Source organism: Aythya ferina, assembly GCF_964211825.1.
Source record: "Aythya ferina genome assembly, chromosome: Z".
In the NCBI taxonomy this organism is placed as follows: domain Eukaryota; kingdom Metazoa; phylum Chordata; class Aves; order Anseriformes; family Anatidae; genus Aythya; species Aythya ferina.
Genome location: NC_140299.1, coordinates 29,224,333 through 29,251,552, shown reverse-complemented (window position 1 = coordinate 29,251,552; position 27,220 = coordinate 29,224,333). Strand labels below are relative to the sequence as shown.

Below are 27,220 nucleotides of genomic sequence, written 5' to 3'. Positions count from 1 at the left end.
ATGTATATTTTAAATTGTGCCAAAGCCTGAAATAAGTTTGATTTGTTCCTTCATCGAGGACAGAAACATAAAGTTCCATGATTTGAGAATGTAAACCAACAGCCCTGTGCTTTTATCCTTCAACGTTATGACAGGTCACCCTGTTCATCTTGCAAAAGAAATAAGCATGGGAACAACAACTGACAGAACAGAATGGTCAGTAATGTACCAAGATGTAAAATTCTTGAGATCTTTACCATCATGGAGTGGATGAAAAGTTGGTAAACATTATGGAATTAGTCAGATCCTTCTAGCAACATTTTTTTTTTTCCTGGAATTACTTGCTGTCCAATAATCTCATCGGCCCTTTACATTGTTCACATGAAACTTAGATTCAATGGAAACAAATCCTCAAAACTTTCACTGTATTACCAGCTAAACCAAACTGCTAGCATTTGCTGGATAGATAGGGTGAGAGATGTTTATTTAAATTAATATTCCTTCTCATGAACTATTTGAATGCAATGCTATGTTTATTAACTCTTTATGCTTATATCTCAAAGCTACTGTTGCAGGTGAGTGAATGCAAGCTCTATAGTCACCCAGAGATTCACAGAGGCTAAATAAAGATCCTACCGAGCAGTTACTAGTTTGGTAGCTCAGAAAAATTAGGTTCCCCAGTAGGAAGTAGTAGTTTCACTTGTAAAAATGCATTTTATGATGCAAGATTGTTCTGTTATACTTAAAGCTCTGTCAATTCACGATTTTTTATTTTTTTTTTACATATTTAGTTTGTCTAGTAATTTTTTTGTAGATAGTTGTTAAAAATGGTAACAGGGAGCTATACTGATGGTTACATGGAGCCTTGAAAATCACAGTAAATCTATTAATGGCTTGAAAACGCTTGTTTGGTCGAGGGCAATTTGTAGGGAGTTGTGTAATTGAGTAATTGTAGAGTTTGAGAGAAGTATGAGGTGCTTATGATAAAAAGGTATGATAAAAAGGTGTCAAAGACTGTCAAAGCATGTATACAAGTCGTAGACAGATGCGGTGATATTGCACAGCGAGTAGGAGCTTGTAAAGAGAGCGCATCCTCGGCTTTCGGCCGATTACAGCCAAGCGCTGCTGGCGACACAGATGGCAGGAGCGATCAAGAGCTGTACAGTCACTCGAGCCGCAGGCGGGGACGTGCCGGGGCCACAGACCCACGGAGCAGCGGCCGTCAGCTGCGCGGGCACCGCACCCAGCCAAAAACCGCCCAGAGCTCCGCGCCGCCGCCCCCCAAGCACCCACACCCCACGGCAGCGGGGGCACAGGGCGCCGGGAGCCGCGGCCGCCCCGGCCCCACGGGAGGCACAGCCGCCACCGCAGCCCGGCGGGCTCGCACCGCCGCCGGCCCTCCCGCCGTTAAGATGGCGGCAGCCGGACAGCTCCCCCACCTCCGCCGGCTCCTCGCTGCCATTTTTTGGGGGGTGAGGAGGAGGGAGTGGAGGGGGGGGGGGGGGCGTGGGGAGCGGCCGCCGCCGGGCGTTAACTTCCTGCGCGGCCCGCCGGCGGCAGCCCCCTCAGCCTGCGGCGGGCGCGGCGAGACCCCCGCGGCGGGCAGCGCGCCGGAGCCGGGCTCCTCCTCCCCGCCCGCCGGATGTGGCGTCGGGCGGCCCCGGGCGGCCCCTCGCGGACACGCCCCAGGCCACGGGCCCGCCGCCGCCGCCGCCGTTCCTCGCCCGCCGGCCCTGCGCGTGCCCGCGCGGCGGCGGCGGCGGGAGGCGCGTGCCCGCGCCCAGCCCCGGGGAGGGGAAGGGTGGGGTGGGAGGGGGGGGTAGGGGGGAAGGGGGGAGGTGCCCCCGCCCGTCCCGGCGCCGTCAGTCAGGGCCGGCCCCGCCTCTTCCGGGCCTCTCCGCCTGGGCCGCCGCCTCCTCCTCCCTCGCTCGCTCTCCCTTTTGTGAGTTATAGCAACCGTTGCCTTGTGAATCAAGCGCCATAGTCACCGTAGTCCTGGCGACTGTTACCCATCAACAACAACCGCTCCTCTCCTGCTCCTCCTCCACCTCCTGCCGCTCCTCACCCCCGTCCTCACCCCCTTCCTCGCCGTCACCCGCAACAACAACAACAACAACCACCGCCACCGCCACCAGCACCGCCGCCACCGCCAGCACCGCCGCCACCGCCACCGCGGCAGCAGCCGCCGCCACCTCCGGCACCGACGACAGCGGGGACGCCGCCGCCGCCGCAGCCCGCCTCAGCCCAGGTGAATATGCCCGGCGGCCGCACGCCGGCCCGCCTGCCCTCCGCGCTGCCTCCTGCAGCCGCTGCCTGCCCCCAGCCGGCCTCGCAGCATCCGGGCCGGGGACGCTCCGCCGGGATCCCCGCCGCTCCCCCGCCGCCTCCCCCGGCACGGCCCGGCCCCGCCGCCCCTGGGTGCGCGGAGCGCGCTGCGGGGAGGGAGGGGAGGAGGGGGGGAGTCGGCGGGGATGGGGTGCCCCTGGGTCGGGGGAGCGGGGAGCGGGGAGGGAGGCTCGGGTCGGCGGCACGCTGCGGGGAGCGCCCGGAGCATCGCGGGGATGCGGGGGGGAGGCGAGGCTTCGGACACAATCGAGGTGGTGTAGTTTTAAGTACGCGAAGGAGAAAAAAATAAAAAAATCAGCAAAACCCGGGGGAAGGGGGGGGGGGGGGAGAAGCGGCCAGGAGCACGCCGAGAGGCAGGGGGTGTTTCTCCTCGCACTTGTAGGGGCCTTGTTCTGGTTCGGGTGGCTGCTGGAGATGCAGATGTTTGTGAACTTCCGACGATGTCTTTTAACGATACTCCTGTGCCTTCAGTCGCTTTCCGTGCTTTCTGGAGCACAGTTTTTTGCCTTTTTCTTTTATTCGTAATTAATGTTGCTTCTTGTTTTAGGGTAAGCAGTATTTTCTTTGTTTTGTGAGGTGTTTTCCCGTTTGTCCAATACCCCCACCCATACAAACATACAGTCACAGTTTTTTTCTTCTGGCAGTCCTTCTGTTAGTCATTATTATTATTACTATAATGATGCTTTTATACTGCTCGTGTCGTATGGAACAGTGCCTTTGTAGATCTAGTTCATTCATAGTGAGTTATGTTCATGTGGAGAGGATCTATTTGATCTTCCTTAAACTCTCCACAATGAAGGAAATCCAAGATATTTCACTGCCACTTCAAGTTTGTGTATGAAGAAGCTGGGGGATAAAAAAAAAAAAAAAGTCTTTGTGATTTCTCTTATAGCGACTGTATTTCAGGAGGATTCTTGGGGAAGAAGGGAAGAGGCACCTTTTAACCTCTTAAGGGGTTGAACTAGAAATTTTGTTATAAATGAGCGTGCTTTTCTTTTTTTTTTTTTCCATGCAAAATGCTTGTTCTATTAATCGGTTTTTGTGGTTGCTTATTAACATATAAAGATTTGTTTTGCCATTGTCAGAAAATCATACTTTATACACTTCAAAAATATTTAGGATAAAGTCTATTTTTGGTATCTATTATGGCAATGAAATTCTCTTTTAGCATCTCTATAGCCCATTGCACTCTCTTCCTTAACATGTCAAATCACCTGTCGGTGTGGCAGGCTTTTTTCTTTTTTTGAAGTGATGACTTACTTACTTCCGTATTGCTTTATTTAGTTAAACTGCTAGGAAAAAGCTTAATCAAAACAATGTTCTTGTTTTTAATTAAAACCCCACAACGTAATTGTGTATATACTTTTTATATTTGTATATCTCTAGAGGAGCCCTTTGTAAAACCCAACAGTTTTTGTCAAAATTTAACAAGAATATGTTGTTTTATCTGGAATTGGAACTGGCAGTGAATGTGACAACAACAATTCTTCCAAGTTGCTATCAACATTTTATGTTGATGTTAATATATCTTGAGGTAAGGTGTACTGGCTCTTTACATATTTGGCCTCCGAGACATTCAAAAGAAAAAAAATAAAGTAGAAAATAAATTGTTTTGGGTGATGACCAAAGGCATCTACATTGTCATCTTTTTATTTTATTCAAGAGGAAACTGTTAAGAGCTAATTTTGTAGATAGTGCTTTGAAATATGACTGAAAGATATTAAGAATATTCAATGTGAGTATCAAGTCAGATAATGTATGTATGGCAGTCGGTAGGTCATAGGACTGTATCAGTTATATGGCACATTTAAATCTTAATGTAGTTGTTATTAGTTTTATCAGGTGGTATATGCGATTCATCGGTTGTGAAATGATTCCTTGCATCTACTGTTGTGGAAAAGTTAAGAGGTCAGTTCTGCACCATGCCTTTGTTGAGAAGCCCTCTTACAATGGGACAGAGGTTCTTACAGCGGTTCAGGATGGACTCCTTTCCTGGGTGTTGAGGTTTGTCCTTGCAGAACATGCATCCAGATCCCTGGTAGCAATGGAAGCGCACAGGCTATGAGTCAAATTTTGTTTTTCCTCTCAGAGGACACATAAGGAAGTTTTAAAGTCAGATTAAAAGTATCTCTCTCTCTCTCTCTCTCTCTCTCTATATATATATATTTTTTTTTTTTCTAAATGAAAGGCTTTTTTAGTATTATTTAGCTGCATTTGTTTCAGGCTGCAGTTTGAAAAGTAGTAATGCAGCCATTGTCACCTCTTTTAATACTATGGACTTCACTGGGAAAATTATTGACCCTATTCATTTTGGAATGCTTTAGTGGTCATAGATGAGATCGGCATTATGCACTCAGATTCCCTAATGCCCTCAGCTATCAAAATAGTTTTATGTTTGTGATGCTAACCAGTGTTTTGAAAATGAAGTGACCTGTGATTTTTTGTATTCATTCATTTTCATGACTTAGATTTTGTAACTACATCGTTGCTTCAATTGTTTCTGCACATCCTAATGAGTCTTTCTGGATCATATGCTCTGTTGTGTTGTGAGCAAACTTAGACTGTGCTACAGTGGAGGAAGGTTTTCATGATGTAGTGAAAATAAATGAAATGGGAATTAAAGGTACAATGCTGTTAGAGAGTTTAAGGTCTGGGTGCTTTATTTGGTAATTAGGTTTGGCTTTGTTAGCAGTATCCAATTTCTTGTTTCTGCCTGGTACAGGAGTTTGTTAATCACAAAACTGTCTCCAGATATATATGTTACTATTTCTTTTCACTTATTAAACTTCACATTGAGAAGAAAGGCTGTTTGGTCCTCTCTTCTTACTTGAAACTTAACCAAGTATATGAAATGAAATAATCTTTTATCATTGCAGTTCATTTTGGTGTTCTACCTAGTGGTCTGGTCTTCATGTTTTACTTTTCCCTCTTACAAAAGACTTTCTTTTAATATTCCATATTAGTCGCATTTTTACGTGTAGTCTCCGAAAGCTTACCAGCTTCAGATAGTGTCATGTGGAATATGTTCATTTTTTAAAGGTTATTTTTTAAGACAAATGACTCTGAAAATCCTTTTATAAATTGTTTTGAGTTGAAATAACATCTTGTGAATCCATCACAAATGCAAACAGAATGAAAAATAAACTTTCAATGATAATGTAGCATTCTTGTAGATGGAGTTCAGGTCTTAAATCAAGCTTTTTGTCAAATGGGCATATTAGAATACCAAAAGAAGTATCTTTTTAAATTATGAATGAAACTACTTATTTTTTACTCAGAAAGAGGAATGAAAAATTAATGAGTCTTTTGAACCACGTAAGATAATTATTAAGATGATGTTTTACTCTTGTCCACAAGTTTAGCGTTATTTTCATTGTTCTGGTAAAGGTGCTTTTATCTCTTTGTGATTGCAGATATGATGTATACACATATTTTGGAAATTTAAGGAGCAGCACATACACCGATTTAGCTAAATCTAGTTTGCTAGGGACAGATGGCTGGTTTAAACAGGTGTCACTTTCATTTCTTGTGCATTGTGTTGAGACTTCCAGAGGTTCACAAAAGAGCTGTCTAAAGCAGGTGGTGTTCTCTGCTTTTGTGATTAGCAAAATTTACTTTTGTAGGAAAACTAAATGTGTTTTAATAGTTAACGTATCACAGTTTTAAGCATTCCATATAGCACAATCATATAATATTTTAAACTTACTTTATTATCAAAATTATAGAGGAGATGCAACTATTTGGGTGTGAAATTTCACGTTTTATGACTATGTGGACAGCTGTAGTCCTAATAATTGTCCTGTTTGCAAGACCAAGAACAGAAAAACAGCTTGATATAGCATTTGTTTCACCAAATTACTGATTTTTAACTTTGTTAAATATCACTAAGCATTTTTTAAAATAAAAATGACCTACTATTAAGGACACAGAATTAGTTTCCAACTTTTTTTTTTTTCCTTGGTACTTCTAGCACAGCTGTGTTTTTTCTTTCTTTTATTTTTTCCATTTATAATAACCCTGTTATAAAAGATTGCAACAAGAAAGAATGATACTGAAATTTGACTTTTTTTTTTTCCTGACATTTCTTAGGCATGTGATTTTTCTGTTATTGGGGCTCTTCTTTTTTTTAATTTTTTTTAACACTGCATTTTGTATAACAATGACTGGTGTTTATTCAATTATTTTCCTTCTAGTAGATGCACCAGAGGGTGCTATGCTATTTGAAATACAAAAAGAAAAAAAAAGAAACCCTAACAAATCTTTCAATAAAATACAGTGATAATGTATATGGGGTTTAAATAAATCTTACTTTTCTTTTTTTTTTCTACTTTTTTTTTCTATGCATAGTGACATAGCAAACGTATTACTTTGGTAATACTTTGTGAAAAATTATGGAAGAAGTTGACTTTTGTATTCTAGAGTGTGTCTAAATACATGTAGTACACTCAAAATACAATCTGTGTTCACTGAAACTGAACAAATAGTTATATGTAAATTATGTCTGTATAGCATACAACTGAAACAGTTTTTATTTATTGACGTAGATTATTGCTCATCTGAAAAGTGAGGTGAACTTGCTTGAGAAAAGCATTGTGTAGTGAGGTTTACTGTAGTTATATTTTTCATTTATCAATATATGTAATTTATTTATTTATGGCTGAATTCTTTTATAAAAAATATATTTCTGCATTTTTTATTTTTTTTTTTGCTGAAATTCTTCCTGGATAACATTGAGGTTAAAGCTTACCTGTTTACTTCTGAAGAAGTAAACAGGAAAGTTAGTTGATCAGGATAGATAGTTTTCTCTGCTGATACTTAATTCTGGGGAAAGCAAAACAAAACAAAAACAAAGAAACAAACAAAAGTAAAAAAAAATATATATATATGTCTTCTACATATTTATGATGACAACTGTTTTCCATTTCAGAAGTTCCTCTATGAATATGAGACTGACAGATCAGAATTTCATTTTTGTAGTTTAGTAATATCTATTGTTGTTCTGTACACTGCTAGACTAATAAGGTAATGTTGTTGTTGTTCATTTATTTATTTACTATTGTTATTTTTTATGTATGTGGATGCATAGTGGTGTCCAGTTCAACGTAATTTGCCTTTGGAAACGTGAAAATCTGCAGTCTGGAAGTTGGGATAATTTACCTTAAATTGGTTGGTTTTGCACACTACTTTTAGTTGCTTTTCTTCTGGCATACCATGGTAAGTTGTTTAGTTTTAGTCCCCTACCTTCAGACTTAGTGCCCCAAAACTGAGAGATGGTGGATGGAATATATTGCAAGTTGAATTTAACAAAGGATTTATGATTTATAATATAAATTTTAATAAGGATTGAAGGTTTAAATTCTAGCAAGTCAAAGTTGCTCTGTAATTCCCAACATATTTCTAACATTACTTTCCTGTTGCAATTCTTACATGGCATTCATAACAATTCTATGTGAATATCAAAGATTCTATATTAATCACAAGTTTGATCTAATGTACTTGTAATATTTTGTGACTTATGACTTGATTGATTAGCTAGAGGAAGAAAGTATCTGGCAGTATTTTGAAAGGTCGTTTCATCCTCCCATGAACCCAATACATTGAGAACAGCTCATCTTTTTTGATCTTTGGGTAAACACGTAAGGCAACCATTGTGTAATGTATGTAGACTATATAATGATGTAGCACTATTTCTTTAGTTCTTTCATGTTCTTCTTAGTGAAGTCTTATTTAAAATAAGTTTGTAATCTCTTTAAGGCGAGAACAATGTGTTTAGATTTCTTTTTTTTTTTTTCACACTTTGGATCCTTCCACTACAAATAATAAATAACCGGGAGCCACATTTATTGTTCATCTGCTAAATAAATGATTTCTATCTTCTGTTTTATTACTTCATAACAACTACTCTAGCTGTGTTTTCTCTTACATACCTCCTCGAGTACATTTTGTAAACAGTTGAACTTAGGATACTTAAGTCCCTGATGCAACATTGCAAAGCAGAAATAAAAATGAGCAAATCCCTAAAAAAGCACAGGATGTCCCTTTGCAGATGCTGTTGAGTCAGTTTGTTCTATTTCAGTTAAGGTCTACTATTTTCTTTTTTGATTACCTCTTTTTGTACATTAACTATACTTTCCTTACAAAGGATGGAAAAATGAAATAGAATTCTGAGCCAGAACAATTTACACTATAGCTATTAAGGTTACAGATAGCCCTACAAAATCATAAAAAACAGCTAAAATTTAAAAACACATTTTTATCTCATATGAGCTAGTTCATATCTGCTGAATTTTCAGGTGTTGAATTGTATATAGTGTCTGAGGTACATTTGGTCTCTTTTTGCTAATGTGCCTGTATTTTGGGGGAGAAGGTAGGAGAGTTGATCTTCAGTCACAATTTTAAGTCACAGAGTCACATTTTTAAGTTACTTTGACAATGACATTGGATGTTCATAGGCCATACGAAAGTTTTTTTTGCTAGTGGTTAGATGATTAGGATTGTGAATTTAAGCTAATTCTCCTTGGTGTAGCCTGCTGAACATTATCTGTAAAGCATCTAGAAGAGTTAGTATTTGTCTTGGTAGACTATCTAAACAAAACAATACACTGTTGCCTGAGCTTTATCTTCCTCATCTCCAGGTGCTAACAGCTGAGAGTACAGACTGAAAGTGCAAGTGTTAGAAGAGTTGAAGTACAAAAAGTAGCTATCTACTAGGGAGGGATAAGTCTACAGGCAGGTGAAAGCAGAAATAACAATATAATTGCCGTTACTGTGGAAAGAGTTCGGAATGTCAGGATTTCTGTCTTATGTCAAAATGTCTCAAATCTGAAGATTGTATTTAACTGCTGGAAGAAAAAAAAAAAAAAGTTTTCTGTGTTCTTAGAGCCTGTGTTCTTAGTGTTGTGTTTTTTTTTTTTTTCCCCTTCTCTTTCCCTCCTCTTTTCCCTCTTCTCTAATAACATCTGTGCTGTATTCTTATATCTTTATAGTTCTGTAGCTTGACATAAGCAGGGGAGACAATTGCTTTACAAACCTACTGAAGGAAGAATGTTTCCTCCTCTATGTTCTTGTTGATTAAATGTACAATGTAGAAGAAACATGAAGAAGCATGTGTGGCTGTACACTAAGGATTGCCAAACCATAATTTTAGTTAAGTTTTTTCATACTGTATTTATTATTGCTATTCAGCATTCTTTGCAGTAAAGATGTAAAGAAGAAAGGAATTTACTTGCTTAAATTAAAAACCAGTGTTTGTTTTTCAGGTAGTTTTCTTAGGAAAACGGTTGTTCTGTAATAACCACATTTAAACTAAATTTACTTAAAATTCCTGACTAAAAATCTGAAATAATTTAGTGGTTGGATCATACATGTTTTTGTGTCAAGTTGTAGAAAATTAATCAGTGTTTAACTAATTATATATATGTATACATAGTCTATCACACCTGTTTATAACATGAATAAATGTTTTATGAAATATATTTAAATTACACCTGTAGGAAGGTCTGACTATATTTAAAGTTATATTAGCCTTAGCTAGTGAGGAACAGTTGAACTACCTGCGTAGTAGCTGTTTTCTCAAATTAACTGTAAGCCATAAGATGAAGATAACATGTTTGTTTATGGAGCAAGTGGTAGCTAAGGCCATGCCAACATGCAGATTTCTGTTTAGCATTTAGTTCACTATTTTATGTGGTCCATTCTATTCAACCACTTCATCTGAGTGGCAAGTTGCCAAATAATTGATAAATAATTTTTCTATATTTGTTTTTTTATTTTACATGGGATTTAGTAAATGGAAAAGTGTGGAATACAGTACATGTTTTTGCTTCCTCGGAGTTCCTTCTGTTTCACAGTAATAGCAATTACCCTAACTTTTAGAAGGATTTTTCTTCTGACTTTCTGAAAGGCTTTGAAAACTTTTCTGTGAGCTATACCATTGATTCTCTTGTTTCAGGGAGTAAAACATGCTCAGCTTTACAGTGGAGGTATGCAGCACAGAAACCTGGCTCTGTTTTGTTATTTTCTGGAAATTCTTTTATGGTCAGATTTGTATCTTGAGGTGAGGCAAGTGAGAATGTGCTAAGATGAAGGCACGGCTCTTTGTGGCATTGTCTCTTTTCAGCTTATCGGGTACCTTCTGACTGAAGGTTGTCCTGAGTTACACCGTTTTTCTCCCAACTGCTCTTTACAGTAAGAACAGTAGTCCTGACAGAGTATGTCTGGGAACAATAATGAGCAGGTAGGTTTGTAGAGATTTTGGTGCACTGCATCTATTGTTATATGAGATGAGAGAGGTTTATCACTTCAGGCTGGTTTGCAAAAAGAATTCACAAGTTTTTGTGACTGAAGTATGCTTCATGATACAAAATTAAGTCAAAACGAGGAAAGATTTTTTAAGGTTTAGAATCAGAATTAGTCCTGCAAAGCAATAGTATAATTTATCATACACGTAGTGATTCTGATTTATGGAATGGGGCTTCCGGTATTTTAAACATTGTGGGATTCATTATTATTGCTGGTTCAGTTGCAACAGTTTGGTGTGCTTTTTAATATTACTGTCTCAAATAATCCAGATGGTCAATAGCCAAACAGAATGAATTTATAAACTTGAGTTTGCGTAGTCTGGAATACTCAGAATCCAGTTGCCACATCATATCAATAGTTGTTTGGGGAAATGGATTATTACGATTTGAATTTCAGATACTCAATTTACCTTTCCTAATACTGATATGAACCACTGTGTCTAGTTTCATACTTCCAAGAAGGCATGAAGGTGCTCAGTATCTTCACCACTTGCCTTCATTTTAGTACAATATCTCTGTGGTGTCCTGATTGATTTCCAAAGGAACTGACATTTCTTGTCTTATGGGAACCGCTATCCACAGAATCATGACTTCAGTGCAGCAACCAACTTTCACAACCTTAGGAAGGTTGCTGTTCATATCTCCATGAGTCACAAGGTGTTTATCACAAACACATTTCAGGTAACTGAGATGAAGGGGAGCTTTGATATTTGTTTGCATGTGAAAGACTGCCTTTCGAGGGTTTCCACTGCTTAATTTCAAGATGGTTTTTAGGTTATATGGCTGGGACCTGGAACAACACAGTGCTGTAAATCCTGGCATCTCTTACTGGCTTAAGTCCTCAGTATTGTAAAAAACAAACAGTACAAGTTCTCGTGTCAGTATGTTTGTGTTGCTGGTTACATGGCATGCTCAGAGGATCCACAGAGATGATGAAGGGACTTGAGCATTTCTCTTTTGAGAGAAATGGGGGTCTCTTCAACTTGCAGAAGGCTAAGGGAGGATCTTCTCAATTTATATAAATACCCAAAGGGAGGGTACAATGAGGACAAAGACAGGCTCTTCTCAGAAGACAGAACAGGAGACAGTGGGCACAAATCTGAGCATCAGGTAGCTCTTCTTCACTGTGTGGGTAACTGAGCAATGGCACAGTTTGAACCCAGGGCACTGAGCACAGCTTGCCCTGAGCGGTTGCTATCTAGGCATGGTCCTGGGCAAGCAGTTCTAGGTGTCCCTGCTTGAGCTGTGGGTTGGACCAGATGGCCTCCAGAGATCATTTCCAGCCCCAGCCATTCTGATTCTGGGATGGATACAGGCTGGGGAGCAGCTTTGTGGAGAAGGGCAATAAGCTGAACATAAGCCAGAAGTGCACCTGGCAGTAGAGAAGGTTGACAGTATCTCTTGGGCTATAGGCACAGGGATACAGTGGGAAAACTGAGGGGAGTGATTTTCCTGCCCCATTCAGCAATTATTAGGCAACACCTACATCCATTCCATGAGCAGTTTTGCCATCATCTTTCCAGCAATACAGGACATACAGTAAACTGGAGTAAGTTCAGAGGAGGGCTGCAGAGACAGGAGTGCACACATGCCTATGAGGGACACTGGAGGACTTGGGATTGTTCAGTTTGGAGAAGAAAAGGTTTCAGTGGACCTAACAGCAGCCTTACCTAATACCTGCAAGGAGGTCTTCAAGATGTAGCCAGGCTTTTCATAACAGTGCACAGTGGGAGGATGAGAGCCAATGTTCATAAGTTGAATCAAGCAGTTTACACTGGAGAAAAGGAAAATATTTTTCCCTGTGAGGATAGTCCAGCAGTGCAGCTGGGACCAAGAGAGGTTTTGCTTTCTCTGTCCTTGGAGATCTTCAGGCTCTGACTGGATAAAGCCTTGAGGAGCTGGTCTCTGACCCCATGCCTGTTTTGGGAAGGAGGTTGGATTTAGGACCTGAGGTCCCTGGTGGCTTGAACTACACTGTGTTTTTGCTTGTGATTCCTCTTATAAAGCAGAAATTCCTAGCCTGTAATCTAGATTGTCTTCTTTTCTTGTTGGACAGTTCAGTTTTGTAGGACTTCAGTTGAATTGTCACCTCTGGAGGGAAAAGAGGAGGAATGGTGTCGTGGGGATAAAAGCACAAAATAGTAGTTTTGAGATGTATCACAAAGACATAGATTGGATGCACAAAAGAGTGTCTCCCAACAGCTCAGAACTATTGTGTTCCTTTTTCCTTCAGTGTGTTATTATGGTTATGTTACTTTGGCTCTGACGCTTTATTCTCTGGACTTTACAGACTTAAGACTAGACATAGATTGGATTCTGTGCACTTATTTATAAAACGCTTTTCAATAAAAAGCCTTGTAGAGGCAAAAATAATAGCAGTAGAAAAAAAAATGCAGTAAGAGGGAAACAAATTTATTACGATTCTTCGAGACAAAATGACTATAAGCAAAGGGATTTAAAAAGCAAGAAGAGGAAAGACCTGGACTAAACACCTGGCAAAGCCAAATCCCAATTGTTAATTTGTGTTTGCTTTTATTTGTATTTGTTTGTTAAGGTCTTAATTTGCTGTTCTTAACTCTTGTTGTGGTAAAAGACAGAAATGAAGAAAAAAGAAAACCAAGTTTTCTTGGTTAAAAAAAAAAAAAAAGGTTTAAATTCAATTCATAACTGAAAGTATTAAATTGAAATTTAAAATTCTTATTTGAAAGTATTTAACGTTAAAAAAGACTCAAAGACACTATTTTAATAATTTTGGATGAAACTTCAACTCCAGTTCAAAGGTTATTGATGAAGCAGTCTATATTTGACTAGCTGCTGGGTGATCTGTAAATGATACATAAAAAGTATAAGAGTTCTTTGTGATGAGGAAATCTAAAATATTTGGCTACAACTTGCCTCTGTTCATGTTAATTTTGGTAAGAACTGGTCTGTTTCGATAAAGGATGTGGGAAGTGAGGACGACAATTTCTGAGTGTCTGAAAAGAGATGTCTGTTTAGAAAAAAAAAGTTAGCTTTATCATATAGCTGCAAATATAAATAGCAGTGATGATGGAGGTGAAGATCAGTGATCTGAAGAAGCATGTGTCAGTATCTACTATTGGTGAACTCAGAAAAATACTTTCTGAGTCAACAGTCCTATTGATTGAAGTGGTTCTGACTATATTGTTTTGGCTGGGGTTGAGCACTGTGGGACATACAGATGCCAAAGTCCATAGCAGTATTAATGTATCACTCACGTTCAGGACTGCTTGAGGGATATGCAAAGAAGTATTGTACATATTGCTAACCGTGATAAATACAGCTGTGATAGTCAAGACAGCATTAGAAACTGATTCCATTATTTAAATGCTGATGTTTCATTTTTGAATAAAATTGAATAATTAAGGCATAAACAAGAAAATACATGATTCAGAACCTGCATTTTGATTGTGTTCATAAGTTGTTAAATCTACTTCTCTCAAATTCGAGAATTTCACTTGAAACGGTTACAAGATTTCTGTAAGGTGTTCACAGTGCATTTTTTCTTGGAAAATACCTCTTTTTTCCATGTGAACTAAGTAACTGAATGTACTGTGAAACTTGAAATGACCTAAAGGATCTAACACCATATATTCATTGTATTCAGTGTTGTTGATGTATGTCGTATTTTAGATTTTGATGTTGCCACATTATAAACAGAATAGGTAAGGGTACCTATTTAATAGGGTTATTTTACTGTTATTTGGCAATTCTGAAAAACAAAGGAGACATTTGTATATACAGTATATACACATACGCACACATATATGTGTATTGCATAGCTTTACATCCTTTTCAAATCACTCTCTGTAATCATCATGTATGCTTTCAATGCGTATGTCATTGAATATTCTTTATATATCGGTTGTTTTCTGGCATATATTGTATGTGTGCACAAGTATGGAGCAGAAATTTTATTAAGCAATTATAAAAGTCTATCAACATTACCTTTAATTAAACCCTCTTTTGAAAGTAATGGCACTTACATTACCTAAACATTAGGCTCAAGCTTTTTGACAGATTAATTGAAAATTTTTGTTAGGAATGTTCTTTGATTTTATAAGCCAGAAAAACAAACAAACCATGCTTTGGATCTAGCTGTTCTGAGATTCTGTATATTCCATTTGTACTGTGTATATATAGAACTCTCATAAATGTAGGGATTTGCTAACTACTCACAATCACATAGTGCTATCTCAGTTCATCTTTTTTTTTTTTTAATTATTTCTTGTAATTAATGGATTTCTCTCTCTCTCTTTCTCTCTCTTTTTTTTTTTTTTTTTTTTTTTTCCCAATTCTGTCTGCTGGTATGTTGTTCAGTATTCATCACTTTATTTGGCCTTTAGGCTGTCCTTTCTTCTTGTTCTGTCTCAGTTCTATTTCAGTGGTTTTGTTTTTGGAGATGAAAAGCCATGCAAGATAATTTCCAGTATAAAATACATCAACTAGATATGCCTACTTGAAGTAAGCCAAGTATTTGTTTTCAATACTTTTTAGTTTCAGCATTTCTGTTACAAGAACCATTGTGTTTTTTCACAATGTTTTATTTCCACATGCTTTATTGAATCAGTCTTAAATGGGAGCCTAGAGAACTGTTTCTCCAAGAAGTGCAGTGTTAAGTAAGGATTTAATAATTTTAGAATATTGTTTACAAATATACGCCTACAAACTAAAAACAAACAAGTTTAAGTGTTTGTTTTTAAGTCACACATGGAACAAAAATAAAAAATATTGGTATCTGCCCAAGAAATGCAAGCTGAAACTTGTTCAAATCACTGTCTTCTAAGGTGCTGACTACTGTCAGGTTATAAAAGCAGAGTGGAATGCATTGTCTGGGAATGTCTTTTAGTGAAAGCTGGACAGAAAGCCATGTGGGAGGTTCTGTTAGGTTTTGTGTGGTGCTTTTTGGATTATTTGGTTTAAGGAGTTTTTTAGTTCATTTTGTGTTTATGAATTTGTGTATGTTTTTACATTCAAAAAGTTTTTCATTTCATAAAGTACAGAGACACTAGAATTGATTTTTATTTTTTGAAACGATTATGTTAATAACTTTATTATTGTTTTATTTTTTTAAGCATTTATGGCAATAACACAGTTTTGTGAATAAATATATGGTTGTGAAAGATAAGATGTTAAGAGAAAGTTACATGAGAAAGCAAACAGGGTTAAAACAAGTATCTTAAATGTTGTTGTCCAGTGTGATACTGAATGTCAGACATGTTTGGTAATATGATTTTTTTTGTCATCACGTACAGCATAATACAGTTCTTATGCTTTCCACGTAGAATTTCTGTTGCTGGATTTACTCTTAACTTGAATATATCTTCAAAAAAGAAAGAACATGATAAACATAGTGATAATACTGTGATAATAATAGTGATAATAACCTCTTACACCTATACTCAGGTGGCAGAAGACTGGAATACTTCTATCATCAGTTAACATCTATCTCCATTTTCTTTTTCATAATCTTTTACCACTGCAGAATGATACTGCTTGATTTCCTTTTGAGATAACTTTATTACAAAAATATAATTTAATTTTACAATTACTGTGCTTTCAATATATGGGTGCAAAACAATAGATTTTTAAGGAAATACAATTCAGATGATTCAAGGGAGAAGGTAAAGGATATCTGGAACATAAAGCAGTATTTTAAAATAGCCAAAACGTACCAAATTTTGACATTTCTCTGTGAATACTTGTTTGAAAATCACAGGAAAAAATAATAATGGGATATTTTCTTCATATATATACTTAAATATTGTTCATTTTTATTTTCTCCTTTTTTTTAACTTAGCAAATTAAAGTAGGTATCAGTCTTTAAATCTTCCTTCATGTCAACATTTTCACTTCTTTTGCAATTTATGACTTAATCTTTGCTGCCTTAGTGTATTATTGCTTTTAGTGATGTTTGTTTATATATATATATACATATGTGTGTTTGTGTGTGTGTGTGTGTGTGTGTATTGCCACTATGATTCTATTTGTAATATTTTTGGTACTTGTTTTCAGTTATAAAGCTCCTCAGTTCAGTACCCATTGTTTTTTTCCTGTTCCAGATTGTAAGCCTGGCTTGTATGTGGTTTAATATTTAACAGTTTACCTGAGATAGTGGGGTGTGACAAAGCTGCTAAGCATCACACATGGGGCATTGCTGACATAGATCCAGCTGGGTGGTGGGTTAGCCTGCAACAGCTAGTGATCTTCACCTTCAGGGACTACACAGTGCGGCCTTTGCTAGCAGCCACTCTTCCACCTTCTTTACTAGTTTCAGGTGCCAGGGTCTTTTGCCTGCTTCTTGTCAATGTATACAAATTCAACACTTAAAAAATACATTTTGAAAATACATTCTGAGGAAGATTCGTTTGGCCAATTTTCTATCACTGCAAAAAGCATACATGTATATTGTACTGTTTAGCAACCTGAGAATAGGTAAATCTCTCCCACCCCTGGGAAAAAAATTCATTGAGGAATGGAAGGCTCCAAAGATCTTAAAATTCTTTTTGTTGTTGTTATTAATTGCTTTGAACTTATAAAAGTGTGCTCAGTTGACACCTGCTAAGATTTCTGCAAAACCCGTTAATATTTACTTGCTATTTTAGTGGCATCACAGTGTTAAGCTTCCATGACTGGTGGACCTGGCTGAAGAGCTGCTGCTATTTGTAGCGGTAAGATTGTCAGAATATGTCTTGGAAAAAAAAAAATTCACAGTCCTCCATCACAAAAGGAGGCCAAATTTGGGGGGGGAAGGGGGAGTCCAGGTCCTCCCAAGATATCATCAGTTATTATTCTGTTTACAACCATGATTTTCTTCACTCTTTTCCACACTTAGTTGTTTCTTGGTCAAACTTCAGACCAGAAATATTTAAATATTTCAGGCAGTCCAACCATATTGATCAGCTTCAAAGTATTGTCTTGCTGTCTCGGTTCAGGAAAAACTGAGCATTAAGGTTTGAAGCGTTCAGACTGGGTAGTTCTGTTTCAGTCTGGAGCTCTTTTCCAATAGTATGAGAAGTTGTGTTTGCTTAGAGATCCAGGTTTCTGCTACCTGGTTGTTTTGGATTCTCTCAGCCCCTTGTATTTATATACATATCCATTGTCCTTTATATGTGATAAATTCATATCTATATTCTCAGGTTTGAGTGCATTTTCCATGCACAGAAGGTTTAGAAAGGTTTTTTGGGGGAAAATTTACAATCACCATTTTCATTTATTTCCTAAGGAGTGTATTATTTTTGTAATGTTATTGTTAGGTTGGTAATTTAGATGCTAACTTTCATTAATATAATGATGAATTCAAGTTTTCAGTGGAATTATAACATACTACATTTCTTTTTGGTATTTATCTATTATAAAATACACAGGTCTTATTGCAGGCCAGACGTTTATGTTTGGAGATGACAAAAGGATACTATCTCCTTTCATATAATTCATAGTATTAATGAAAAAAAGAAAAAAACGCTTCGTAATTTAAATTTTGCTATTTTTTTAAAAAACAAAGGTGTAAGGAGCTGTAAAAATAGTATTTTTGTATGTTCACCTGGATACGTAGATAGAGGAAAGGACACACTTTTTATTTCACTGCAGTTAGTTTTTGTAGCACTTGGTTGTATGTACTCTTAGGTCTGTTATTTCAGAATATGAAATTTTTAGCTCTTGTGATGTTGAAAATCTAATAATTTGCAAATGATGTGATTGAACACAATAATGTGGTTTTAATAAATGAAGATACTAAGAATGTAGTAGATTTCATTAAGAGTTATAAACAATTAAATGGAACATATTTTACTTTAAAACAAACAAGATATAGTTATTGTAAAGTTTTTATACTTCTGATCTCTATGATCAATGTATTCTCTACATCAGGGTTGATTAAACTTGTGTTCAGTTTGTCTGCTTTCTATTCTTGTATACGGTGCTCTGATTTTGCAATCATTCTCTGGACGTATGGACAGCCTTTAAAAGTTTTTTTGCTTCTTTCTAACTGTTAGGCAGGAAAAGTAAAAGTTTCAGAAAGGGGAGAACTATTAATTTACACACATTATTTCCGTCTATCTTCCCTGCTTTTCTCTACTAGCTTTTGATTGCTTCTTTTCTCAGCTAATAGCTGGTCCTTTACATATCCTTTCCACTTCTTTTGCTGATTAGTCTCTTAAGTGCTCCAATTACTCATCCTTCTTTTGTTCCTTTCCTTGTCTACTACTTGTCCTTCATGGTTTTTCTGTATTAGCTGTGGATGCGCTGGAGATACAGGAACAACAATTTCTCAGTCGTTGACCTTAGGGCTAAACACCTTAATAAATTTGTTGGAGAGCAGTTTTGGAAAAAATCTTAGTCATCTCCATCTTGCTGTGTGTTTGCTGATGTGAGGCTATGATGTCAGTAGTCTGTATGAAGAAGATGATGGTGTGAGCAATTCATGCATTACTAACCAACATCTCCAGAGAAATTTAGCAGTCAGTTAAAAGCTTGATTTTAACAGTTTCTAGTAATGAAGTCTTACGGCTGTGCCGCATTTATGTTACTTTTGAAATTTGTGCATTTACAAAACCTTGGTATCAAATTGGCCAGGTTTTCAGTATCATAAAATGTTTATATTTAAATACAGTCAAAAAACCTTTTTTTTCTGTACCTTACTCTCAGAATCGAGGAGAATTTAATCTTCTAAAACTGCCTATTACTGCCTGTAAGGGTTAGAGAAATTCATGTATATTAAAGATACAATTAAATAAAAACACTTAAAATGGAAAAGCTTCAATAATACGAAGTATGGTTGGCAATATCTATGCCACTTAGTTTGGATAGATGTACAAATAGATTATACACTGTGAGTATAGGCATGTGTACGTTTGTATATATATGTTTTCAATACTGTGTATGTGTATGCAGAGAGGCAGTGTGTATGCATGTATCTTGTGCTTGCTTATAGCGTATGCAGAAACAAATCTACTCCACTAGCACTAAATGATTTCACATTTAGAAAGTATGAGAGAGAATTAATTAGTGGGGAATACTTCTGCAGGACTCCTAGCTCCATGTGCTCTTTCTGAAGGCTGAAACAGCTCTTCTGAGCACTTTAGACGGTTCATTTCTTCTTTCCCCACTTGCAGTGGTACCCGCAGAACATCAGTTTATTTTCATTACATTTTATTTATTTATTTATTTATTTTAATTCTGAACAGAATACATACTGGAGCAGTTCTGTGTGCATTTTCTCTGGTGTAATTGTGGTAGTGAATTATATCCTAAGAATTGGAGCTGTAGAGTTACAGGAGACAACATTAACTTCTTAAATCAGCTCAGTAATGTGGAACTGTCTCCTAGAGCTAATTTGCTACCTGCCAAGGGAACATACAGTTCCTTGAATAGCCACTCGTACAGGTGAGAGATCTTCCTAAGATGGAGGTAGAGGTTAAGGCATTAGGCCCACTCAGGCCAGGTTCTATGTGAACTTCTTTTCATGGGTTTTTAATGAAGACAACAACAGTGTCTCACCAACTTTAACAAATCTAGTCCTTATCCTGTTCTATGTAAACAAACTGTGGTGTCTGCAAGCTTCATTTTTTTCAGTGACATTGAAGGGAATATCGTGTGATGCTTACGAGGGGTCATTTGTGGAGAAAATGGTAGATGGATGAAGTTTTGGATCTCTGTTCTCATTTTTAAAGTGCTTCCTGTCTCTACTACATCCTTCTGCAACACAAAGACACTTAGCAAGCTGTAACAAAATGATGACTGTATAACTTAATTCAGACAATCAATATTTAGATTTTAATTACAAACCAGTAGGTACTTTTACAGCATTGCATGTTTTGTTTATTTTTTTTTAGCTGCATCTCTGTTGATGTTTTCCAAGCTGCCTGCTGTCTTTGAGATCACAGCCACTTGGGTCACCTAATATTGCAGTGATCTTTTCATTATAAAAATACTAAAAGTAAAGTGGCAGTGATCTAATACAGTAAGACTTTCAGTTTAAGTTTTTGGCTGTGTAACTTCTTCAAGCACTGCTCCCACACAGCTCCGTACCATGGGGTCCATCCATCACCCAGGAGCAAACTGCTCCAGCACGGGTCCCCCACGGGTGGGCGGCAGCTCCCCCCAGACCCCCTGCTCCTGCGTGGGCTCCTCTCCACGGGCTGCAGCTCCGGCCCGGGGCCTGCTCCTGCGGGGACTCTCCATGGGCCGCAGCTTCCTCCAAGCCACATCCACCTGCTCCACGTGGGATCCTCCATGGGCTGCCATGCATTTCCAATAACTTTTGAAACATTACATTTCTTCCTTTGTAGTCTTAAAGTGATGTGTTTTTGTTTGATTTTTTGTTTCCTGGTATGGCCATATTCAAAAGAGGGATAGACGTTTCAGAAAAGCAGATGTCAACAAGATAATTTATTTTCAAAGGTAAGCCAAAATGTAAACTTCCACTGAAGAAAAGGCAGTTACTACTCAGTTTATACTCACAGCAGCCTGCTGAGTTGGTCTGCAAACATTCACACCCTGTGCTAGTGTGCTGTCGTATGGATGCATTAAAGCACAAATCTGGAGAAAACATGGCTTTCTTAATTCTGTTACTGCAGAACAATTTGTTCTTTGGTGCAGGCTGGAACAGCCTCAGATTATTAGAAAGAGTAGAGAATACTTACATGTCATTTCTTAGCTGTTCTCCAGCAGATATGCAAAAATGATGTTGAAAGAACTCAATCTGCAGAGATGAATCTAGATGTCTGTTTTGTCTTGCAGCATCTGTATATGTGACAATGACACAGAAGAGCTGTTTGACAGTGATGTCTCAGATACAACTTGCAGGCCAGTTGGTTGGACATGTTCTAATATGGAGAATAAATACTAGGCATTATTTGGAATTTTTGAATTATTATTGTTATTGTAAGTTCCACTTTATGGAACTATGAAACTTAATGTGTTGTTCTGTTGAAGTTCGTTGCAAATTGTCTGCATAGACCACATTGTGCAACTCCGTTGTACTAGCAGCTGAAACTAACTTTGAGGGGGTTAGGTACTTGCGGAAGGTAGCCTTCCTGCTTAAACTGATGAATGAGAGGAAATACTGTTGTTTACTTTGCAGTAAGCGTGCAGGAGAAATCAGATATATTGCTTTTGTGTAATTTTTCTGGTTTCGTGTTTGTTTATATTGTTAGAGTCTGTCATTGTAACTTTTTTTTTTTTTTTAAGGATATGCTTGGAGTTGGGGGTTGACTGAGAAGAGTGTTAATCTATTTAAACAAACTGTGTGGAACCATAGGAGGAGGCCTGCGGGGTTTTTAACGCTTCTTAGCCTGAAAGCACTGCATAACCCTTTTAGGTTGCATAGCAACAGACTCCTAGCAACAATAATAGATTGAATTTCCAATAGTGACCAGGCCGGATGTAATAATAAAGCAAGAGTACAAACAGTTGTCATGGTTTTCTTTTCATAATAAACTATTCTGAATTTCGGGAGTTTCTGTTTCTCACAGCAAACCTTTTTGCAAAATGAAGGTACTTTTGAAAAGTTCTGGTGTTAACAAAGCTTCTTAGAGAGAGTGATTTTGAAGTAATAGTTTGAAACCTAGGAGAAAACAAAGAAACACTGAATGGATTATCAAGTGCTCACTTTTAAATGGCTTGTAAATCCTGACATTTTTTTATATAAATTGATCTGTACAGGAACTTCACGGAAATCCCTAGCTATGCAAGTAGATATATGTTACGGAAGGAATAGAACGAGTCACTCTCGAACTGGTGCACTTGGAAAGAGACTTCCCTTATGGAGGTTACTCTGCAACTCCCTACTATTTGGATTCTCAGTGTGTATCTTTGGAGCATGTGGTATCAGCTACCACTGGAGAGTGGTTGCTAGTCATAGTCAGGCTTTTCTGAACTTAAGTGTTTGCTCTGTTATCTTTTCTTGATTCAGCTAGCAGGTATTATGCAACAGTGCATCTACTTTGTTTTTTTGGAGGCAAGTTGTTAAAAATAAAAATCCATATTGTGAAGGTCTGTGATTCTTACAAAGCAAATAAAATAGGTTCCTTTAAATCATTAGAAATCTAACATTATTTTTAAAAGTTTGGAAATGTTTTGTGAAGATTATGTAAAATGGGGTAGTGAATAAAACTGAATAAAAGGGAGTAGTTGCCAGATAAATTAATTTTATGTCATACTAGTCTTCCAGCATGTCATGTTTTCAAGACTTGTGATGCATGAAAGAGAAATACGTGGGCAAGCTGGTGATCAGGGATGAAAGAAATTTTCTTGCAGAATAGTAATACATATATTACTGTACAATTACATCTAAATTTAAATGTTTTGGCCTGAGTTGAAAATTGAAACACTGATTGCTAAGGTAAATACACTGTACTCTAGATAAACACTCTTCTTCAATTCCCTGTCTGTTTTTTTGGAGTGGTTAAAGTCTTGTCATGGTAAAGGACAATTACGTCAACTGGAAGCCCAAGTTAGTTATTTGGAACCTCTTACATTCCATTAAAATGGAACCATTGTCTTCTGAAAAACTGAAAGCAGTTCTAAGGGTGTAAAATATCTGCAGTTGCTCACAAAAGTGGCAACAGTCAAGTGGCTACATAGAATAGAACAGAAAATTACAAAATATAAACAACTTGATGTTACTGAGTAGACTTGGGATTTTTACTGGTGTCTACTCTTTCTGTAGATTGAGATGTAGATCAACAGTATTTTTCCTTTTCTTACAAATATATATAGAATACAGAAAAAAAAAAAAAACACGAAAATCACGCTTTTTTTAAATGGACCTCTTAGATCTGACTATGTGATTAGTGTATCCTCCAACATAACTGTTCATGTCATGATGTTTTCTTTTGACATCATTTAACACTGGAATCCTCATGAGATAATATTCATCTGGTGAACTGCAGTTATGGGAGTTCTGTTAATTTAGATATGAGTCAAGCACTAGTTTGAACAACATTCTGAATTACTATGGGGTTCCTAATTTAGAAAATCAATTTATTTAAACTCCACAGTTTTAAAATATAATCTGTGGATTGATAACTTGCTGTATGTATTTCAGAGGTACTTATATGGCAAAGTAACTATTGCTCCTGCAGCTGGAGAGCCATGAGACTTTGGAAGATTTAAAAAAAAAAAAAAAAAAAAAAAAAAAAGGTTTATAGTTTAAAAAAGGTTAAAGTGTGATAGTAAAATTATAGCTAATAAGTAGAGAGCAGAAATTCAAAAATAAAAACAAAACAGAAACATACCTTCTGCAGTATTCATATTCTTAGACAGTACCTTATATAGGTGTTCTTACTAAAAGTTATTTAGTAAAGTAGTGAAATTTTGAAGGAGTCAAAGAGTCTGAAGCATTTTTATTTTCTAATATAAGGAGCACAATCCGATATTCACTATGGTGAACATGAATTCCCGGATCATGTAGATTACTTTCAAAATTTCATAAAGTTTCTGTAAGGATGCAGTTTAGTTTCCAGAACTCCAGTTGTTATCTTTGTTCTGCTACTCCCATCTATTCTCCCAAGTAGCTAGAATACTATATATTTTATTGATGTTTATTTCTAGACTAGACGGTGTTTCATAGAATCAGCTGAATTTCCATGAAGTTACAAATTCAATGCAATGAATTTCCATGTGTTATGTCTTCATATCACTTACTTATTCCTGATTTTTTTTAATTACTACTGTTGATGAACAACTTAATTTCCAGAATTTCCTATTTCATGTAAGTGTATTTTATTCTCATTTTGATTAGTGTCAAAACACTTGTGCTGAAGATGAAAGTATTATGTATCTTTTTAATGTCTGAATGTTGAAAAGCATGGCATAAAACATTAAGCCAGATACTAATTCTGAAAAAAAAAAAAAGTCCGTGAAAGCAAAACTAACAAATAACAAATACAAACAATAAAGTTTATGTAGTTTACGTAGCGCTAGTGAAATGTTTTGTAAAATTACTGCATGTTTTAAAGTATAGTTTATTTTATGTGTAAAGAATGAGTTTCCCATAGTTAATGTTTTCGAAGTCAAAACCAATATTGGCATTAAATGTACTTGTTTTGTGAATGACTACAGAATGTAATTAATTTTCTGGGAACCAGCTGCTATTTATGTGCCACTAGAGCATGTATAGTATTATTCTTCAATGAATTTACCCATATACAGTTTTCACTGTGGGATCATATACTATATTTATGGCACAATTATCTGCCAAGGAGAGTGAAGAACATAAATGAGCTGTTTTTCTGCTTAATTAAATACTTAAGACCCAACTTAATGAGCCTAAATCACATAAACATAGCACTTAATGAGATATAAGTACAGAACGCTATTAGAGTATTGAAGCTATATTTGTGTATGTCAGTATCTCTCTTAGTGATGTGCCCTTGAAGATTTGGAAGTTAGAGTGGCTTGTGTGGAAAAGGTAGGTGTAAGAGGCTTCTGTGATTCATCCCTGCATTTATCTAGATAGGACAAAAGTATACAAAAATTATCTTTATTGATGGCCTTTTGAAGAGATGGATGGAATTTCAAGTTGGTAGATGTATGTCCGTTAGTTCAAAAATGATAAATAATGTTACAGGAAATGGACAAATCACAGAATGACAGAGTTGTAGGGGTTGGAAGGGACCTCAAGAGATCATCAAATCCAACCCCACTGCCAAAGCAGGTTCCCTAGAGCAGGTTGCCCAGGTAGGCGTCCATATAGGCCTTGAATATCTCCAGAGAAGGAAACTCCACAACCACCCTGAGCAGCCTGTTCCAGTGCTCTGTCACCCAAATATACATATATACAGGCATACATAAACACACACAACAAGTATCAGTTTGCTGAGGACCTGGGACCTGTCCAGAAAGGAGGTAGGATTTTCAGAATGCACATTTGTGCAACTAAAAAAATAAATTATTTGTGAATCTACTTTATTTTTACTTTTTAAACTATAAAGAAAAAAGTGCATAAAGAATGCAGAAATGTGTGCATGCACATTAATTCGAGTTCTCTGGAAAACAGTCTCCTTAATATTTCTAGCTTCTCAATTGCTAAGAAGTGATGACGTTTCAAAGATTAATGGAGACAAAATTTTCTGTTGGGTTATGATACTCTTTTTTTTTTTTTTAAATACTCTTTTAAAAAAAAAATACTCTTTTTTTTTTTTAAAAAAAAAAAAAAGGTATTATGTTGGTTACTTAACATGTATTTACCATACCAACCTTAGAAGGGGAAATGGTATGTAACTCTTACACTGTCTGAAGGGAAAATCTTGATTACATAAACAACCTCACATGTCATTGTGTGCCCATGATTTAAGCACCTAGAGTATAAGTAACAACACTTTTTCAGGTTATAAGTAGGGGCAGTAAATTATTTTTGTAAGACACTGGAAGTGTGTCTTTCTTGCTCCATGCTAACTCAAAATAGTTGGATACCATTAATGGAAGAAGCATTTATTTCATTGAGACCTCAGATCCTCTAACGTGGTTTGGCTGTAGTAGCCATAATTTTTTCATTTCCATTAATCTGGGATCATCATTGCATCAAGGCATCTGATTTCCTCTGGGATGGCACAGTTTACAGAATCTAGGGCATGATGTATGTGAAAGAAGTGATCTTTTCCCTGTTTTACTAATATGCAATTTCCTTGTTTCGTTTGTATGACAGGGTAGAGGCTTATAGATGAGAGTAAGGAGTTAGGTATTACCAGTAGTCTTAAAATGCAGCAAGGCATACCTATCAGCTTTGTGAGTTAAATTTCCACCATGTTAAGGAGAGAATAACATGAAAATCTAAGGGAGGAATGGTAATGTCTGTATCCGTAGCAGTCAGACGAGCAGAAGACTTAAGAAACAAACTTTAATTTAAAGATCTTACAGGGGCAGGAAACATCTTAAATTATTTCCAAACATTATACCCAAGTAGAAATTAGGGAAGGGGAGGAATAACCATTCAAACATGTAAGCGATGATCAACATGTATCCAAAAGTCGTAGGCTTTTTTTTGACCTTCTGCTGGGGAAACCTATGTTCAACTGTCAATAATCGTTGTAAAATTCAATTGTGAATGGTATTCTTTACAGATATATAAACTTATTTTGAAAATAGCATTAGGTATATATATTGTATTGTAAGCCACGAGTAAATAAATACATTCATCACCATGCTTGTTTTGGGTATCAAAAATTGTGTGATCTAATGTGCAGTGCCTGATTGGATGTACTAAGTTTCCTGGTGTGCATTACAGCTAAAGGAAGTTGTGGTTTCTGTCGTATGAACAGTCCTTGATTTGGCCTTTGACAGTGTAAATCTAAAGTAAACAAGAACAGCTGCTATAAACTAGTAATTGCTATCTTAATCCATTTTCTTGACTTTTTGTGCTGAGGAAGATTATCTGTGCGTGTGTTCCTGTGATTGTTATTTCCTGCTCTCCACTTACTTGTCATTTTGGTTACTTCTTACGGTGCTGCCCATTGAGCTACTATATGATCTACTGTTCATATAAAATAAATGCATTTATGTACAGTGAAATAAATTAGTGTTGTAGGTTCAGACAAACGTCAGTCCTTTTAAACAGCAGCTGCTTCCTAAGACTA

The 27,220-nt window shown here is 37.2% G+C and overlaps 1 protein-coding gene across 4 annotated transcripts in view; it reads left to right on the top strand.

The window, feature by feature from the left end:
• Positions 1–1,937: 1,937 nt before the first annotated feature.
• Positions 1,938–27,220, top strand: part of RFX3 (regulatory factor X3) — a 128,583-nt gene continuing 103,300 nt past the window's right edge. For 2 of the 4 annotated variants that reach the window (XM_084504000.1, XM_084503999.1), the window contains exon 1: positions 1,938–2,227. The gene's annotated coding sequence lies outside the window, so the exon portion shown is untranslated. The remainder of the gene's footprint in view (positions 2,228–27,220) is intronic. The other 2 variants (XM_084503997.1, XM_084503996.1) reach the window with 1 other exon arrangement.